Source organism: Anopheles marshallii (assembly GCF_943734725.1).
Source record: "Anopheles marshallii chromosome X unlocalized genomic scaffold, idAnoMarsDA_429_01 X_unloc_112, whole genome shotgun sequence".
Classification (NCBI taxonomy): domain Eukaryota; kingdom Metazoa; phylum Arthropoda; class Insecta; order Diptera; family Culicidae; genus Anopheles; species Anopheles marshallii.
This window is the reverse complement of record NW_026525683.1, coordinates 15,001-22,500: the sequence shown is the minus strand read 5'-3', so window position 1 is coordinate 22,500 and position 7,500 is coordinate 15,001.

Here is a 7,500-nt window from a genome sequence, read left to right as displayed (position 1 = left end):
AAATTTGTATGGAGCACCCTACTGCAGAGCACACCGACAGGGCCGGGAAGGAAGGCCCGGTCCAAGAAAAAATTTTTGCGGGACCACTCAAAACATCATAGTTAGACCTAGCAAATGATGAAAAGTGAAACCCGCGATCGATTGGAGAAACCTTATTTTACACTGAAAAATTCCACATAAGGAAAATTTGTATGGAGCACCCTACTGCAGAGCACACCGACAGGGCCGGGAAGGAAGGCCCGGTCCAAGAAAAAATTTTTGCGGGACCACTCAAAACATCATAGTTAGACCTAGCAAATGATGAAAAGTGAAACCCGCGATCGATTGGAGAAACCTTATTTTACACTGAAAAATTCCACATAAGGAAAATTTGTATGGAGCACCCTACTGCAGAGCACACCGACATGGACGAAAGGGTCGACTGGCTAAGAGAAAAAATTTTTGCGGGACCACTCAAAACATCATAGTTAGACCTAGCAAATGATGAAAAGTGAAACCCGCGATCGATTGGAGAAACCTTATTTTACACTGAAAAATTCCACATAAGGAAAATTTGTATGGAGCACCCTACTGCAGAGCACACCGACAGGGCCGGGAAGGAAGGCCCGGTCCAAGAAAAAATTTTTGCGGGACCACTCAAAACATCATAGTTAGACCTAGCAAATGATGAAAAGTGAAACCCGCGATCGATTGGAGAAACCTTATTTTACACTGAAAAATTCCACATAAGGAAAATTTGTATGGAGCACCCTACTGCAGAGCACACCGACAGGGCCGGGAAGGAAGGCCCGGTCCAAGAAAAAATTTTTGCGGGACCACTCAAAACATCATAGTTAGACCTAGCAAATGATGAAAAGTGAAACCCGCGATCGATTGGAGAAACCTTATTTTACACTGAAAAATTCCACATAAGGAAAATTTGTATGGAGCACCCTACTGCAGAGCACACCGACAGGGCCGGGAAGGAAGGCCCGGTCCAAGAAAAAATTTTTGCGGGACCACTCAAAACATCATAGTTAGACCTAGCAAATGATGAAAAGTGAAACCCGCGATCGATTGGAGAAACCTTATTTTACACTGAAAAATTCCACATAAGGAAAATTTGTATGGAGCACCCTACTGCAGAACACACCGACAGGGCCGGGAAGGAAGGCCCGGTCCAAGAAAAAATTTTTGCGGGACCACTCAAAACATCATAGTTAGACCTAGCAAATGATGAAAAGTGAAACCCGCGATCGATTGGAGAAACCTTATTTTACACTGAAAAATTCCACATAAGGAAAATTTGTATGGAGCACCCTACTGCAGAACACACCGACAGGGCCGGGAAGGAAGGCCCGGTCCAAGAAAAAATTTTTGCGGGACCACTCAAAACATCATAGTTAGACCTAGCAAATGATGAAAAGTGAAACCCGCGATCGATTGGAGAAACCTTATTTTACACTGAAAAATTCCACATAAGGAAAATTTGTATGGAGCACCCTACTGCAGAACACACCGACAGGGCCGGGAAGGAAGGCCCGGTCCAAGAAAAAATTTTTGCGGGACCACTCAAAACATCATAGTTAGACCTAGCAAATGATGAAAAGTGAAACCCGCGATCGATTGGAGAAACCTTATTTTACACTGAAAAATTCCACATAAGGAAAATTTGTATGGAGCACCCTACTGCAGAGCACACCGACATGGACGAAAGGGTCGACTGGCTAAGAGAAAAAATTTTTGCGGGACCACTCAAAACATCATAGTTAGACCTAGCAAATGATGAAAAGTGAAACCCGCGATCGATTGGAGAAACCTTATTTTACACTGAAAAATTCCACATAAGGAAAATTTGTATGGAGCACCCTACTGCAGAGCACACCGACAGGGCCGGGAAGGAAGGCCCGGTCCAAGAAAAAATTTTTGCGGGACCACTCAAAACATCATAGTTAGACCTAGCAAATGATGAAAAGTGAAACCCGCGATCGATTGGAGAAACCTTATTTTACACTGAAAAATTCCACATAAGGAAAATTTGTATGGAGCACCCTACTGCAGAGCACACCGACAGGGCCGGGAAGGAAGGCCCGGTCCAAGAAAAAATTTTTGCGGGACCACTCAAAACATCATAGTTAGACCTAGCAAATGATGAAAAGTGAAACCCGCGATCGATTGGAGAAACCTTATTTTACACTGAAAAATTCCACATAAGGAAAATTTGTATGGAGCACCCTACTGCAGAGCACACCGACAGGGCCGGGAAGGAAGGCCCGGTCCAAGAAAAAATTTTTGCGGGACCACTCAAAACATCATAGTTAGACCTAGCAAATGATGAAAAGTGAAACCCGCGATCGATTGGAGAAACCTTATTTTACACTGAAAAATTCCACATAAGGAAAATTTGTATGGAGCACCCTACTGCAGAGCACACCGACAGGGCCGGGAAGGAAGGCCCGGTCCAAGAAAAAATTTTTGCGGGACCACTCAAAACATCATAGTTAGACCTAGCAAATGATGAAAAGTGAAACCCGCGATCGATTGGAGAAACCTTATTTTACACTGAAAAATTCCACATAAGGAAAATTTGTATGGAGCACCCTACTGCAGAACACACCGACAGGGCCGGGAAGGAAGGCCCGGTCCAAGAAAAAATTTTTGCGGGACCACTCAAAACATCATAGTTAGACCTAGCAAATGATGAAAAGTGAAACCCGCGATCGATTGGAGAAACCTTATTTTACACTGAAAAATTCCACATAAGGAAAATTTGTATGGAGCACCCTACTGCAGAACACACCGACAGGGCCGGGAAGGAAGGCCCGGTCCAAGAAAAAATTTTTGCGGGACCACTCAAAACATCATAGTTAGACCTAGCAAATGATGAAAAGTGAAACCCGCGATCGATTGGAGAAACCTTATTTTACACTGAAAAATTCCACATAAGGAAAATTTGTATGGAGCACCCTACTGCAGAGCACACCGACATGGACGAAAGGGTCGACTGGCTAAGAGAAAAAATTTTTGCGGGACCACTCAAAACATCATAGTTAGACCTAGCAAATGATGAAAAGTGAAACCCGCGATCGATTGGAGAAACCTTATTTTACACTGAAAAATTCCACATAAGGAAAATTTGTATGGAGCACCCTACTGCAGAGCACACCGACAGGGCCGGGAAGGAAGGCCCGGTCCAAGAAAAAATTTTTGCGGGACCACTCAAAACATCATAGTTAGACCTAGCAAATGATGAAAAGTGAAACCCGCGATCGATTGGAGAAACCTTATTTTACACTGAAAAATTCCACATAAGGAAAATTTGTATGGAGCACCCTACTGCAGAGCACACCGACAGGGCCGGGAAGGAAGGCCCGGTCCAAGAAAAAATTTTTGCGGGACCACTCAAAACATCATAGAGGTAGATCATCCCAAAAGTTAGAAAGCTTAAGCTTAAGCCGGTATGTGTCAAATAATCGAGCAGATTTCGAGCGGCGAATCGGTAACTGGTTGCATCAATCACATATGGACATAGATTTTTGACATAAAGAATGACATTAGGTATTCTGTACCGAGATTTTCAGGATATTTTTTTTTTATTTTAGTTTAAAATTGTATCTACATTTTTTATATACATAGATACTTATAATAATTAACCTTATTTATATCTCAGTCAATTGAGCCGTCTCAACAAGAAAAGCCGGTTCAAAAACCTTTATGAGCATATTAATCCTACTCGGTATTTACATGTCTTTCAAAAGATTGGTTCAAGCATGTTCAAACCGTTTTTTATACTCATACTTATGGGAATACGTAAATACAAGCTAAGAAATTTCCTCAAGTATCGTGAGTCAAAAACAATTTTATGTGATTTATAAAGGATGAAATTCCTTTATTTCAACATTAAAAAAAACATTCAACTAAAAAAATTATCGATTGTTGAGTCGAGCGAAGAACTCAAGAATTCAATCCGATGCTGACAACTAACCCGTCACCCGTCACGCCACATGTTAAAAAAAATCAAAGGATTATATCTCATTCGCTCTTTCGTTCTCATTCGTTTAAATACTGTGATTAAAGAAACATCCTTTTTGTGATCCTAGCGACAACATGTAAGTAAAAGCAATTAGGTTGTTAATGTATTGTTAAACACGTTGGTAGCTATGGCTATTATGTTTGATAGCCAAAAGTATATAAGTTATATGTAAATCAAATGACTGACTTTCAAGAAAATACCCGGCAACTAACGTGTTAAGCATAGATTTGAAATTTTCGATAATTGATACATTACATAGCATAGCATCACATAGCATTGATACATAGCACTCTCAAGCATCCCATTTTCCAAAACTGACATTCCAAATGGTGCAGGTAATTAAGATCTCTGTTTATTCTTAACAGCACATGCTTAATTTTAAAGCAGTCGGTGAATCTCGAATCTAACAGAATGCCAGGGTCTTTTATATAAAATTCCATGTACAACGGTAAACCGCAATGGGTTTAATTAAAGTAAAGGACTACAAAATGTTAGTTACTCTAGATCGCTTAGTTTGGGTTCCGTGTAAAAATGTATAAATGCACGAAACAGCTCCATGAAGTAGAAAGTAATACATCACCATATTTTTTAAAAGGATAAAAGCTACGAGGGTGAGCTAAATTAAATGAGCTTGCGCATCACAACGCAACAACAAACGGTATGTTCATCTGTATGCTATTATAATCGAGAGAAATAATCGGAGGACGCAAACTTCGGTTCAGTTTCAAAGCATAATTTATGTTTCGTGTTATTTTCAAGGCAATATTTAAGTGATGTTTAGATTTTATAAACTGTGAACAGGAAAACTGCAAGTAAATTGAAATAATAATTTACCTTTTTTGATAAAATTTTTTTCACTGATTTTTTTATAAAAATAATTATTGTTAAACACCAGAACACCAGAAATTAAAAAAAAGTATTAATTATGCGTATTTATGTATTTTTTTTCCTTTTTTAACATCCTAAGCCTATGGGAAATATGGCCTAACCTAGTTTAAACCTGCTAGAAAAATGCTTTGTTTTGATATTTGTCGAGCAGCTGTCGAGCACTTTCATAAGCAAAACAATCTAACCATCGATTCCCAGGCTTATCTGGCTTGGCAGTTTGTATGGGAAGCTGTAAGCTTATAAGCCTGGAAACGTCAAAACGCATACAAAAAACTGGCTTATCCCGTGATCTACCCCATAGTTAGACCTAGCAAATGATGAAAAGTGAAACCCGCGATCGATTGGAGAAACCTTATTTTACACTGAAAAATTCCACATAAGGAAAATTTGTATGGAGCACCCTACTGCAGAGCACACCGACAGGGCCGGGAAGGAAGGCCCGGTCCAAGAAAAAATTTTTGCGGGACCACTCAAAACATCATAGTTAGACCTAGCAAATGATGAAAAGTGAAACCCGCGATCGATTGGAGAAACCTTATTTTACACTGAAAAATTCCACATAAGGAAAATTTGTATGGAGCACCCTACTGCAGAGCACACCGACAGGGCCGGGAAGGAAGGCCCGGTCCAAGAAAAAATTTTTGCGGGACCACTCAAAACATCATAGTTAGACCTAGCAAATGATGAAAAGTGAAACCCGCGATCGATTGGAGAAACCTTATTTTACACTGAAAAATTCCACATAAGGAAAATTTGTATGGAGCACCCTACTGCAGAGCACACCGACATGGACGAAAGGGTCGACTGGCTAAGAGAAAAAATTTTTGCGGGACCACTCAAAACATCATAGTTAGACCTAGCAAATGATGAAAAGTGAAACCCGCGATCGATTGGAGAAACCTTATTTTACACTGAAAAATTCCACATAAGGAAAATTTGTATGGAGCACCCTACTGCAGAACACACCGACAGGGCCGGGAAGGAAGGCCCGGTCCAAGAAAAAATTTTTGCGGGACCACTCAAAACATCATAGTTAGACCTAGCAAATGATGAAAAGTGAAACCCGCGATCGATTGGAGAAACCTTATTTTACACTGAAAAATTCCACATAAGGAAAATTTGTATGGAGCACCCTACTGCAGAGCACACCGACATGGACGAAAGGGTCGACTGGCTAAGAGAAAAAATTTTTGCGGGACCACTCAAAACATCATAGTTAGACCTAGCAAATGATGAAAAGTGAAACCCGCGATCGATTGGAGAAACCTTATTTTACACTGAAAAATTCCACATAAGGAAAATTTGTATGGAGCACCCTACTGTGGTCATCATCGGTCGAGTTGGTCGAGACGGGCAAAAAATTTTTTTTTCCATATCGTCTCAAAACATGATTTATGGACCTTGTAAATGTTGAAAAGTGAAACGAAATCACTTTTGGAGCGATGAAAATTTTGTATGGGAGGTCCCTACCCGGAACAAATTTTACTAGTAAAGTCATGATTCCGCGACGAGAAATTTGAAAATGGTCAAATATGGTTAAGATGTCATGTTCATTCCCTACTATGGGGGACCAGGTCGTCACGAAAAAATTTTTTTCTCGACCTGGTCAAATGTGGTTCTGCGACGGAGGTTAAACTAATAATGCATAATTTGGGCCAAAAACCCCCCTCTGTCAGATATTGTACCCGTTCAAGAGCAATAGCAGACCACATAAGTTGAGCTTTGAGGTATCTGAAAGTTGAATATAGAGCGAGGTTCTAAGCGAAGGGATAGCTTAACGTTGAGCATTGAACGCAAAAAAGCTTAGAGATAAGCTTAAGATACAAGGGTTGTGGTGCATGAGGCCGCTTAACGTTGAGCTTTGAACGCACATGGCTAGAACTAAGCTAAGAGATACCTATAGTGGTGCATGGAACTGCTCACAAGTTGAGCTTCGAGAAGTCCAAAGGCAAAATGTAGAGCGAGGTTCTAAGCGAAGGGATAGCTTAACGTTGAGCATTGAACGCAAAAAAGCTTAGAGATAAGCTTATTATATAACGATTGTGGTGCAGGACACAGCTTAACGTTGAGCTTTGAACGCACATGGCTAGAACTAAGCTAAGAGATACGGGTAGTGGTGCATGGAACTGCTCACAAGTTGAGCTTCGAGAAGTCCAAAGGCAAAATATAGAGAGAGGTCCTAGCAGCCTAAAAAACTTCTAGGGCCGACAGCTCACAAGTTGAGTTTCGAACGCAATTAGGCTACCCTGGTAGCCTTGATTTGAAAGCATTAAGGCAATGATATGGTAGAATGCCCGATCTTAAACCTATTGACAGAGAATGTGTACGAGTAAGCATAGATGTGGAGGAGCACATACCCTAAACAGTCCCGAAAGATGGTTAGCTAAGTGATGCATCACAAATGGACTTGGCGCACCAAGTTCACACTGAATCACACACGATCGCGTATATTAAAACCTGTTGTGTGGTGCATCACTAATAAAGTTTGGTGCGTCAAACGAACATGAGAGTTGAGCATATTGGGTATGTGTGATAACACACTTTGCACGACAATCGAGAAACCGCATAAGCTCAGTATAACACAGCAGGGGAAGATTGAT